Consider the following 13,194-nt stretch of genomic DNA (forward strand, 5'->3'; position numbering starts at 1 on the left):
TAGTGCTGTCTGACCTCTGTAATTGGACAGCAGGGGCAGGGAACAACAGGATACATGTGCATCAGTTTAGTGCTGTCTGACCTCTGTAATTGGACAGCAGGGGGTAGGGAACAACAGGATACATGTGCATCAGTTTAGTGCTGTCTGACCTCTGTAATTGGACAGCAGGGGCAGGGAACAACAGGATACATGTGCATCAGTTTAGTGCTGTCTGACCTCTGTAATTGGACAGCAGGGGCAGGGAACAACAGGATACATGTGCATCAGTTTAGTGCTGTCTGACCTCTGTAATTGGACAGCAGGGGGTAGGGAACAACAGGATACATGTGCATCAGTTTAGTGCTGTCTGACCTCTGTAATTGGACAGCAGGGACAGGGAACAACAGGATACATGTGCATCAGTTTAGTGCTGTCTGACCTCTGTAATTGGACAGCAGGGGGTAGGGAACAACAGGATACATGTGCATCAGTTTAGTGCTGTCTGACCTCTGTAATTGGACAGCAGGGGCAGGGAACAACAGGATACATGTGCATCAGTTTAGTGCTGTCTGACCTCTGTAATTGGACAGCAGGGGCAGGGAACAACAGGATACATGTGCATCAGTTTAGTGCTGTCTGACCTCTGTAATTGGACAGCAGGGGCAGGGAACAACAGAATGCATGTGCATCAGTTGAGTGCTATCTGACATCTATTATTGCAAAAACAAAGAGGTGATGGCTGGAAGGTTTAGAATTAATCTTAATCACTGGCATTGCTCTGGGCAACCCTCCAGACCATCTTTCTTCGCCTGCCAAGCCATTACAGAAGGGGAAAAACCATATGCAAATCAGCTTGGTCCCACCCCAAAAGGGGCAGTCCTGCCCGAACTACCAGGTCACATCCAGTGCCTTAACTGGCACTACAAATAGAGCCGGGGCTCATCGAGGGGGGTGGCCTAACAGCGGGGGTCTTGATGGCCCGTTAGGCCACGCCCCCTTGACGAGCCCCGGCTCAATGGGCTACTGACACCCCTGCCAGGCAGCGTTTTGTAGAGATTAGCACCCTCTCCCCCATTGGGGAGAGGGTGCTGATCTCTGCATTTATTTTGCATAGGCTTGCCTGGCAGGGGACAGCGCCTCGCCTACTCAGCCTTAATGATGGTGCTGCCCCTCGCCAGCTGGGGAGGGGCAGCGTCACCATTAAGGCTGAAAGGGTGAGGCCACTGGAAGCATAGGCCTTTTTCCTAAAGACTGAAACTCCCGCGAATCCGCGGGAGCTCCAGTATTTAGAAAGCAAGGCCTCTGCTTCCAGCGGCCTCACATTTTCTCCATAATGGTGGCGCCGGCCCACGTGCATCACTTGATTAAAGGGATGCCTCGCAGGTGCAGCGCCTCCATTATGGCTGAAAGGAATTTTTTCTGAAGCCTGGAGCTCTCGCACACGAGCGAGAGCTTCAGGCTGTAGAAAACAATGCCTTTTTGTGTAGTGGCCGGGGCTGCCAGGAGAGATCAGTGGGCCCTGGCAGGCCCCGCCCCACTTAAAGCCCTGGTCACATCCCTTCTGCACGAGACCACAAGCATCTCCAAACATGTTTCAGCCTTGTTGGGCCTCATCAGTGAGGAATAGCTTGTGTCTCTAGGCCCAGCAGGCACGGGACCCACGTCTGGGCATCCTCGCCACACTCGGGGTGACAAAGCAAAAACAAAGAGGTGATGGCTGGAAGGTTTAGAATGAATCTTAACCTCTGGTATTGCTCTGTGTAACCCTCCAGACCATCGTTCTTCGCCTGCCAAGCCATTATAGAAGGGGAAAGACCATATGCAAATCAGGCGTGGTCCCACCCCAAACGTTCGGGCTGGACTGCCCGATGTCATGGAGCCTCCATGAGTTCTCCTACAGCCCCCTGTATGTCATCTACCAACACCAATTTGTACTTGTGCCCTTCATGCTCAAAGGAGATTGAGAATGGGAAGCCCTGATGATACCTCATCCCTTTCTTGTTCAACCTTTTAGTGAGGGGGCACACAATCTCCTTATCATCAGCATAAACAATTGATCTCGGAAAAAAAGGTCCAGAGGGTACAATTTAATAGTTCAGTATCAAAAGATTTTATTAGACCTGATACATTTTAAATATATGAGTCAAATCATGATTTAATCTGCATTTACGGCAACAATTTACATAGCAGGAAAATTAAGAACACATCTATTTGATAAAATTCATACTATTCAGTCGTTCAAACATTCATCCACATACATCCATCAAACATCAATGCACTCATGCCAAACACCAAGGGGTATAAGATAAAATCTATACAAATCATGACATATAATTCATCAATTAGATTGTTTATAGAAAGAATGTGTAATCAATATGCTTGGCCACAATAGATAATATAAGTGGTCAAAAAGTTGAGATGGGTCCCAGAAGTCTCCAACCTCATCACACATTTCTCTCTAACGGTCTCGACATGTATACGTTATTAAAGTGACATCTTCATCAGGAGATAAAGATTACATTCTAAAAGAAGAGGGAAACATAGACTCATGAGTCCCCTATTCTTGGATTACAATAGAAAAAAATAAAACCAAATTCACAATAATTACATCATTGTTAAAACCAATTTATGAACATAAACAACAGCCTGCTCTCACCCCGAGTACATATCTCTAAGGTGGACCATAGGTGTCAGGCAGAAAGTGCTACCATCATGAATTGGTGTCCTGGGGTACAGTGGGAACAGGTCATAGACGGCAACGATACCAACAAATTAAAGTGCAAGTGCATTCCGGACATGGAAGTCTCACGGTCTCAAGGTGGTGAGCGTGGAACAGATGTGAACCTCTACTGTGCGCCCTGGCTTTTCTTTTCTATTGTGATGGCCAAGCAACTTTGCTGAATGGTTGTAATCCTCGGCGAGGGCTCTTCCCGGAAGGGCCATCCTTTCGTTGAGCTGCAGAGTGGAATCGGCATGCATGCTGTACTTTCACTCCTGTATAGAAAGGCACGTTAGTTTTCTTGAGCTGCATCTTGAACTGTGGCTCCCACACTGCCATTTCTGTTCCATTTCAGGTTCCACATGTGCTGTAGTGGTAAGTCTGAGAGACAATCTGCTTACTTATTCGGTCATCTAGGCACATGTTCTATCTGGAGCCTAGATGGCAGCGAGTAAACGAGCCAGTTGTCCCACCTGGAGTGAGAATACGCACCAGTGGTTTATGATCCGTTCTAAGTCAAAATGTTCGCCACTAATGTAGTTGCGAAAATATGCTGTCTTCTGTTTTCTGTAGTACTAACGCTAGGGTCTCAAAGTGAGAATCATTGTCACAGCCATAATTTAGGAAGTCATTCTGGAACAACCCAAAATTTGGTATGTTGTGCAGTACATTTGTGATTAGTCTCTAAAAAACAGAGGCTGCTGGCGATAGACTGAAAGACACTCTGGAATATTGAGCCCCTTCTACGTGGGGAAAGCTGCATATGCCTTCGAGTCAGGGGGTAGACCAATCTGGTTCGCACTTTTGAGGTCAAACCTGGAGCAAAACTTGGCTTTCTTTAAAGCTCATTGGTTTTTGTGATGTTTGGAAGGGGATTGGAATCTGTGATGATCGTACTGTTCAGATTCAGTAGGTCCATGAACAGTCAAATATCTTGGCTGTCAGGAGAGCCTTTCCCCATCGGTGTGCGAGACCACAAGGGCTTGCACTACTGCCTGGAAGTCCTGCAGCGGGATGAAGGATTTGATGGTGTGATGGGTGGTAATTTGGAGGCAAGCTGTGTGGGCCTTCTTTGCTATGTGCTTCTGGAAGGACAGGCTGCAGTCGATGGTCAAGCCTGAGGATTTTGATGAATCTGAAAGTTGCTGATTAAATCCTTCTAGGCCAGGGGTGCACAACTGATTTTGTCAGCGGGCCGAATGTACACTACATGCTGCCCATGGTGGGCCGAAAACTAAATGTGGGAGGAGCGGTAGCTGGGGTGAGGGGCAGTAGGCAGGGTGGGGACGTGACAGGAGGGTTTTTCAACCCTACATTTATATTGAACACCTGGAAAAAGACCAAACACTATGTCCCATGACTACCAACCCTAACCAGACACTGTACCCCATAGCCCACACTCCCACACTATGTCCCATGGCCACCACCCCAAACCAAACACTATGCCCCGTGGCCACTATGCCCCAACCAAACACTATGCCCCGTGGCCACTATGCCCCAACCAAACACTATGGTCCATGGCCACCACCCCAAACCAGACACTGTGCCCCATAGCACACACTCCCACACTATGCCCCATCGCCACCACCCCAAACCAAACACTATGCCCCGTGGCCACTATGCCCCAACCAAACACTATGCCCCGTGGCCACTATGCCCCAACCAAACACTATGGTCCATGGCCACCACCCCAAACCAGACACTCTGCCCCATAGCACACACTCCCACACTATGCCCCATCGCCACCACCCCAAACCAAACACTATGCCCCATGGCCACCGCCCCATCCAGACACTATGTCCCATAGCCCACACCCCCACACTATGCCCCATGGCCGTCACCCCCAACCAAACACTATGCCCCATGGCCCCCACCCCCAGCCCAACACTATGCCCCATGGCCATCACCCCCAACCAAACACTATTCCCGCTCACGCCTAAACAGAGTGACCAGTGGACTGCATCAGCGCAAGAGCCTTTTCACAAAAACAGAGGGCTAAATGGCATTGGCATGAACAAATTAAATTGTCTGCATCCCGGTTTCACTACTAACTAAAGTGTGTGATCCTGGGGAAATCATTTAATCGCACTGTGCCTTATCTGCAACTCTGCAAGTGATTCACTTCATAGCTTATGTTAACATATCATGCTTTCATAAAAATAAATCCTAATGACTATAGAGTTGCTGCATATGTTATAATGGTGCAATTTAGGTATTTTTCACAAGAAAGTTATTTGCCACTTGGCTTACTTTGACCTATTCTAAAGTCACATCATTGTACCTTCAAGTACCAAAAACGGATGATGCTTTTGCACCGTCCTTTTCTGTGAAGGCTCTCCTGTTGGTGCAATCCGATGACATGTGTAGGAGTTAAAATACCATCTGTCACTAATGTTACCAAGAGAAGTTGACGGTGGAGGGGGGTCACACGCAAAAGAGGCCGTATGAATGGAATTGCGCACAATGTATTGCGGGGGTGGGAGTAGCAGGACTTTTTTTGCACCTCGCCACAACCCACTCTTACAATGTGGGATACTCCCCTAGACAGCCCTCAAGCCCCAAGCACACACAAATCAAAAAACAATATGGGGTGCCCCCACTTACCAGCGCTGGGGATGCTGTCACAAGTACTGGAAGAGGCGCTGGTGCCTGCTCAACGTGCTGCAGCTGGTGTGGCAAGGCTGAAATGCCTTCCGGCAAACAAGCCACGCCAGCCGCAGTGCTGGCACTCTATTGGTGGAGCACATGCTCTACGTGCCTCGTAAGAGCCATGTAGTAAATGTAGTCCATACATGCCAACACTCCCGATTTAGGCAGGAGACGGCCGATTTTTGCGTGAAAAATATTGCAATTTTTCACGTTCTCCCGCCTAAAATAAATCTTTGTCCAATGAATTCCAATGGCAAAATCTTTGTCTCCCGATTTTTCGGACGTAATCTCCTGCAGAGGTGGGCTGAAATGTTGGCATGTATGGTAGTCCACCAATAGAGGGTCAGTATTTTCCTGGCCCGGCAAGTCGAAAACAGACTTTCCTAATGGAAGGCGGCCGTTGCTGCTTGCGGGCCGCTATCCATTAGGAAAGTCTCTCATCCTGGCAGATCGGGAAAAGCAACATGGCGGGCAGCAATTGGCCCGCGGATGGCATGTTGTGCACCCTTGTTCTTGGCGCATATGATTAAGTCATTGTTGGATAAGTTGTTTTGCGGGGGGACCAATGAGTCAAAATCTTGCCTTGGCTGGATTAAATTTGAGCTAGGCAGTCGACATCTAGGAGTGGATGATGGCTAGGTAATTGCAGAGATGACTGATGTCCTGTGGGCTTTTGATTCTCATGTACGACTTAGCATACATGCCAACCCTCCCGATTTAGGTGGTGGACTTGCCCAATGCAATCCAATGGGAGAAACCAATTCTCCCACTTTATGTGGCAAAATCTCCCTCTCAGGTGCTCCAGAACATTGGCATGCATGGACTGAGTATCACCCCAGAATTGGTGGGTGGCTATATCACGTTCTTTGAGGAGTGTCCCAGAGCATCTATGTAAAGGTTCAAAAGAATCAGTGAGAGGATGGAGCCTTGATGCACTTTGCCGGAGACTGGGAGGTGGTTAAAAATCAAAGTGTTCATTCAGACGGATGGGTTACTGCCTGAGAGGCAGGAGGTAAACCAATTTAGGACAGTGCCAAAGATTTCCATCCTTCATGAATCAAATGGATTGTTCAACATTTGTCACTATGGTGAGTGCCTGTACTAGGGTAGGATCATGACTCAACCACAAGGTTTCTTGTGTCTTTTCTTATCATAGCAGAACCCTGTAAATTGATCACGTATCAACTGGTCAGCCATGTTCCCACAAATCATCAACAGGCGCTGATGGACCTTGGCATGGTGGAAAAACTTCTGCCTCTCTCGGATGATATTTTTAACATTTGCAAATCGGGCAGCCTGCCTTGAAAGGGGTTGTAGGATAGAATTTGTGAACTGAGTGCCATCAGGCTTTTTAGTAGGAGCATTTAGGGCAGGGGTCTGCAACATGCGGCTCTCCAGACGTTTTGGATTAAAACTCCCATGATCCCTCCCCATTGCATAAGATGACTGGGTCTGATGGGAATTGTAGTCCAAAACATCTGGAGAGCCAGTGGTTGCAGGCCCCTGAGGGCAGGAGTTTCTACCTTTCTGAGCTCAGGGTATTGCGGAGTAAAGGTGTTAGGTGGTATGGTGAAAACCTTAGTGCATTGATGGCTTCCAGATATGTTGGAATTGTAATTGCCACTGGGCCCATGGTATGAGTGGTTCACAAAGGGAGTGAAGAAAGATAGACCGCCTTGACCATCCAACAAGCTTTTCTGTCCAAATGCATCTCAGAATGTGTGAAGGTGGCTCTTTAGGGGCGCTCCAGGAAGGAAAGAAAGCTACTGTAGGGAGATGGTGGTGAATACTACGGCTACTGAGGTTCTAGTTTTAACTTTGTATTGTATTCAGGAACCTGTAGTCCTCCACAATATAAACCCAGGATTACAAGTCTCACAATGCAAAGCTAAAACTGGGACGTGGCCAGCATCTCCAGGCTGTAATGGGTCATGTATGGCATAGTGTTAGTATAGCAGGGTATGAGGCGTGCTCCATCAGCACAGCATATATGCCAACATTATCCTTTCCAATTAGGGAGATGCTAGTCTGGTCCTGGTGTCAGCTTTCATGAACAAATAAAATATCATATCATATCATAGCTTTGCATTCTGCGACGGTTAGTCCTTGATTTCCCCCATCATAAATCCGAGACTACACGTCCCAGAATGCAATGGTAAACCCAGGACTGAACCAGCATCTCACAAATTGATAATGGTGTTGTGTATGGTGCAGCTGTGTTTCGTGTCAGTAAGGTCTGACATGATGAAAGCACCAGGAGAGCTGAGGTCTCAAGTTACCTGTGCCCATGCGAGATGCCAATACCAGACATGCCAACCCTCTAGGCAGGTGTCTCCCGATTTTAAACTGAAAAGTATTGCAAAACAATGCTATTTTTCACGTTCTCCCACCAAAAATTATTCTAGCCCCAATGCATGCCTATAGGGAAATTAATTTCTCCCTAATTCTCTCATGAAATCTCCTTCCAAGGTGCCTGAGAATGTTGGCATGTATGCAATACAGTCTGCGTTTTTTTCATGAAATTCTGGGACTTTGTTTTGCTAACGCCCTGTCCCAGAATCAAACCTGAAAAAACCGAACTGGGTGGCCTTCTGTGGAAAATGGCAGGCTTCTCTTTGCTGTTTGGCCAGTTCTCAATCGACAGCGACATAGGACTAAGTACCTTTGCCGTATGCCCTGCCATGCCTGGCAAATGCACTGAGTAGACAGTGAAGAGGGACGGCAAGGTGCCCGTGTGTGCGGACGTGACGTCACCGGAAGAGGAGCGGCGGCGCGGCGGGGGCGCCATCAGGGTGGTGGCGGGTGGCAGTGCTCTGAGGCCTGCGACCGAACTACCCGCGGTGCCAGGAGCCCCCAGGAGTCCAGGACACGAGCGCCCGCGTGCCCGCCTGCACTGCCGCCCTCCAGGTTCTAGTGCACGTGCTTCTTGCATTGCGTCACCCCGCCATGGCTGCCTTCTGCGCGTCAAGCGGCCGGGGCCGAGGAAAGCAAGCAGCCCTTCTCCTAAACTGGCAGACGCGCAGCGCCCGAGCAGGCCTGGCTATGCTGGGTGGCCCCTCTCTGTCTCTTACCCCTGCATGAGCAGGCTGTGGCCCTGAGCCTCAGGGGCCCCAGGACAAGCCCCGGCCCCTCTGGCATTTTGCACGTCCTTCTCGTGTTTCCTCTAAACCATACATGCGACCCCCACTGTATCTCTCCTTTGCCTTGTTCTTCCTAATCTCCGTGAACGCGCTGGGATATGTGTCCTCATAGCTGCTTGCTTTAACTTATACATTGTACACATTTAGTGGTGGGTGAATGTTTATTAGGTGAACCCCTCCTAAACAGCGACCTGCACTCATTCCATGGAAAATCTCAGGGTGGCTCAAAGGCCACCAGTCCCCAGGTGTGGTTACCACTTCGTGAGCAGCACAACGTCTGTTCCAGCTGAAGCTATCCGATGTTGGCCTGTGCCATTGTCCACGCACCCCCGGCAACACCTTGAATCCTTGGAGCCTCTCTAGAGGTCACCGGATTCATAGATCTTTATAGGCAGTGCTTTAAATGTGCCCGCACTTCTTATTTTTGAGCTTTTGTGTACCTGCAGTTCTCAACGCATGAACAAGAGTATCAGTCCTCGACTATGTTGCAAGGGGAAAATGAAAGCTTTTCATTTCACCTTATCTCAACTTCAAGGAAGCTTCTGCAGCCTTTGATGAAAAATGCCCTAGGAAAAAAGAGTCAGTGTTCAATACACTGCTCCCAGAGTGTATTGGACCAAACGGATAACATATCACTGAACAGTATGATGAAATGTTGGCAAGTGCAACAAAGCGTTTCCAAATAAAGGAAAATACTACGAAGCATACACTGAGAATCCTACAATATGAAGTATTGTAAACTGCTGTAAAGAGAGATGAATACATATCAAACCTGTGCAAAGAGGCGCACTCCTGTAGTTCAGGTGCCTACCCCATTGAGACACGCATAGGCATGGTGTTGGTTGGTTGCAGGAACTCTTGCATCCAAGATATGTTAGTGGAGGAGATAACGACCACCAGGAACAGTGTGGAAGATACCATGAGCCAAAAGGGGAAAAAAGTGTAAAACTTACATTGGAAGGCTATGCGCCAATCATGCACCAGCAGGCAGAAGAGCAGCTCTGCTGACAAATGCCCTAGGGAAAAAGGGTCAGAGAGTGTTCAATACACTACTCCCCGAGTGTATTGGACCAAACGGATCACATATGACTGAACAGTATGATGAGATATTGGCCAGTGCAACAAAGTATTTCCAAACAAAGGAAAATACTACGAAGCATACACTGAGATAGATTCTAGGTGTGCCTGTATGTTATTTTAGCATTTATTCACTCATTTTAGCATTTAATTGAAGAGCTACCTGACTGGTTCCACTAATAGGATTTTATTTTGAAGAAGATCGTTTTTTTGATTTTAGCAAACATTCTTTTAATCATTAGGGATCTAAAATTGAAGTTGTGCTAGTAATAATCGTATGATTTTATGTGAATGTAATTGAAGCTGCTCGAAATTCTGTGTGTGAACCTTTGAAAACCTTTGAATACTTGGTTGCCTGAAACGCCGACTGTGTGTTTATTTCCACACACGTGCGGCCGCCACTAAAAGACTACATCACCCAGCAGCCCTGTAGTCTTCTTATTCCGTCCCCGGGCGCGCTTACACGCGCTGACGTGCAAACATCACTTACCTCTCTGTTGCCCTGTACTCATGGCACCTTCAGGTAAGGGCGTGTGTACCACACCAGAACACAACCCTGTAAGTCATACCCCAGGCCATCCCCCTAAGCAAGGGTCTGAGTCCCCTCTCAAGGTCGCCCTACTTAATACCCGGTCTGTAGCTAAACATTCCTTGGACATATATGACTATATAATGGAACATAACGTGGATATTATGTGTCTCACTGAGACTTGGCTTACTGACTCCCACGGACCTACCATAGAGCAGGTGACCCCCCCTGACTATGCTTTTTTCGGGAAACATAGAGAAGGAGCAGTGGGAGGTGGAGTGGCCATTATATGTAACAAACACTTAGGATTCTATGAAGTTCAAATTGAATGTTGTGGGACTGACATGATACACATCAACATGACGTCAAATCCTAATTTTACCTTAAATCTGATTCTTCTTTGTAGACCTCCGGAGGTTTCTGCTAGTTTTAATGAAGACTTAGTTAACCTCATCTCGCCTATGCTAACCTCAAATACTGGCCTCGTTATCTTGGGTGATTTTAACCGCTGGAAAGGTGACAGGAGAGACAAGGAAGCTTTGTTAGAAAAAATGCTGGCTAACCACCATATCACAATCCATAATGTTGACCCAACACACATTAAGGGCCACATTCTGGACTGGGTTGGCAGCAGTAACTTATCTATCGAAGATATCTCGACCACACCATGTATTTGGTCAGATCATTTCTTCGTTACCTGTGCCTTGCGGCTTCCTGCCCTTGCACGCAGAGTACATGTTCCCATGCATCCAGATAGAGTGTGAAATTTAAAAAACATAACTTCACCTGTCCTAACTGATTACCTACACTCCTTGATGACTATAACCAAGGATACTGACGATCCTGAGTTATTAATAGATAAATGCAATACCCTGATCACTGATATGCTAGATAAATTCGCTCCTATGAAAGATAAGCTGGTCAGGGATTTACCAAATCGCCAGAAATGGTTCTCCCCCTCCCTGGCTGACCTTAGAGCAAGTAAAAGGCAGGCTGAACATATCTGGCGTAAAGATGGTTCTATGGCCAACTTGTCGGACTGGAAGCTAAAAGAGATGCAGTACAAATCAGCTATTCTCGAGGCCAAGAAAACTTATTATAACGATCAAATCAATTCTGCAGGTGATCAGACCAAAGAACTTTTTCGCCTCTTTAGATCCTGGGAAAAACTCGCCGCTTGTGGCTCCATTATTAAACCCACCACTGAGGATTGCAACCGTGTGCAGAAAGCTTTTGCAGATAAACTACGCAAAGCCCAAGACAAAATTAAGCAGGAAACCCTGACTCTCCCATCGTCCACAGTTAAGACTATATCTCTGTCTAGGCAGGTACCACAACCTGATGTTAAATCTAAGGTTATTGAACAAAATTCTATGCCCAATACTGTCACCAAAACCGAATCTGCAAATGGCTTTTCCTTTAAGGAAACCTCTATAGTAGAAATGATTAACATCATGAAATCTATGCGGCCTACTAACTGCCCAGGTGAACTTCTCCCATCCAAAATCATCTTGCAGCACAAAGAGCAATTTGCGCCTTTCTTATGCAGATTTACTAATGCCTCGTTTCGGTCAGGCAAAATCCCCCAGCCACTAAAAAATGTTGCAGTCTCACCTTTACTAAAAAAAGCTGCACTGGACCCCACTGACGCTGCCAACCTAAGGCCAATTACTAAAACTCTGTTTCTACTCAAACTGATTGACAAAGTTGCAACCATCCAATTGCAGAACTATGTATTGATGGCTGATATACTCCATACTAAACAGTAAGGTTTTAGAAGCCATCATGGCACTGAGACCGCCCTCCTGGACTTGCAGACTCACATGCTTTCTAAGTTGGAAGAAAGCAGGTCAGGGCTGCTGATGTTGTTGGACTTATCGGCAGCTTTCGACCTGCTCGATCATAACATACTTCTTGAGAGAATGCAGTCAGTTGATGGCCTCTCTGTAAATGCTATAGAATGGCTAAGATCATTCCTAGAGGGTCGTCGATCACAGATATACTGGGGGGATTGCGCCTCAGAATCTCAACTGCTAACCTGTGGAGTTCCACAGGGGGCCTGTCTTTCCCCTTTATTATTTAATATCTATAAACTCCCCCTTTGTAATGATTTGGAATTCTTTCACATTTTCTTTTGCAATTATGCGGATGATTTCCAATTGATCCTTGACATCACAGGTAACCATGACACAGACCAAAATCTGGTGGATATGGTATATCAACTGATAAAAAAATGGATGTCTACAAACTGGCTTTGCCTTAATGCCTCGAAGACTGAGCTCATGCTATCCTGACCCCGTCAGGTGCTAACCAAAATGGACCAGGCATATTCAGGGTTCAAGATTGATGGCAGTGATATAAAAGTTGTACAGAAGGTTAAAATGTTAGGCACCTTCATGGAGAGTAGCTTAGACTGCGAAGCTCACGTTGCTGCTGTATCAAAGAACACTAACTACCATCTTAAAGTGCTCAGACAGGTTGCCCCACTTGTTTCCATCGAAAACCGTACTAAACTGGTGAGAGCTGTTATTCTACCACGCATAGATTATTGTAATGCTCTCCTATGTGGGGCAAGCAAGGCCAATATCCTTGAACTCCAAAAAGTCCAAAATAAAGCTATTCGCATCATCTATCAAATGAAATATTCTGAACCCACCACTGCTGCTAGGGAAAAACTACATTGGCTTCCTGTTGAGGCCCGAATTCGGTTTAAGCTTCTCACCATCTGTCATAAATGCGTCTTTGGGACTGCACCAATTTATTTGAAGGATGTGGTAAGTGTTTATGAACCCTCAAGAAGGCTCAGATCAGCGGAAGATCTCTTGCTAGTCCAACACCATGTGAAACGGTCCCGTGGGCTAGGCAGAGCGTTTCACATCCAAGGCGCTAAGGCCTGGAATGCGTTACCAGCTACACTGCGTAAGACTGAGTATTTACTCTCCTTTAGGAAACAGCTGAAGACCTATCTCTTTCATTAGTACCCTTTTCTTCCCATAGGTAGCCTGCATGGTCTGTCTCTCGGCGCCTGGATGCCTACGGGCTTTGGCGCGGTATAAGATAAAATAACATAACAAGAATTCTACAATATGAAGTAGGGCATT

The 13,194-nt window shown here is 46.9% G+C and overlaps 1 protein-coding gene across 3 annotated transcripts in view; it reads left to right on the forward strand.

Moving 5' to 3' along the window:
- Window positions 1–13,194, forward strand: part of M1AP (meiosis 1 associated protein) — a 568,197-nt gene that overhangs the window by 94,835 nt on the left and 460,168 nt on the right. Inside the window, exon 1 of one of the 3 annotated variants that reach the window (XM_069632518.1) lies at window positions 8,123–8,254. The exons of the other annotated variants lie outside the window; for them this stretch is intronic. The gene's annotated coding sequence lies outside the window, so the exon portion shown is untranslated. Of the gene's footprint in view, window positions 1–8,122; window positions 8,255–13,194 lie in introns of those variants that run through there. 3 annotated transcript variants of the gene reach the window in all.

This window comes from Ambystoma mexicanum, chromosome 6q, assembly GCF_040938575.1.
Source record: "Ambystoma mexicanum isolate Mex_15411 chromosome 6q, UKY_AmexF1_1, whole genome shotgun sequence".
Taxonomy (NCBI): Eukaryota; Metazoa; Chordata; class Amphibia; order Caudata; family Ambystomatidae; genus Ambystoma; species Ambystoma mexicanum.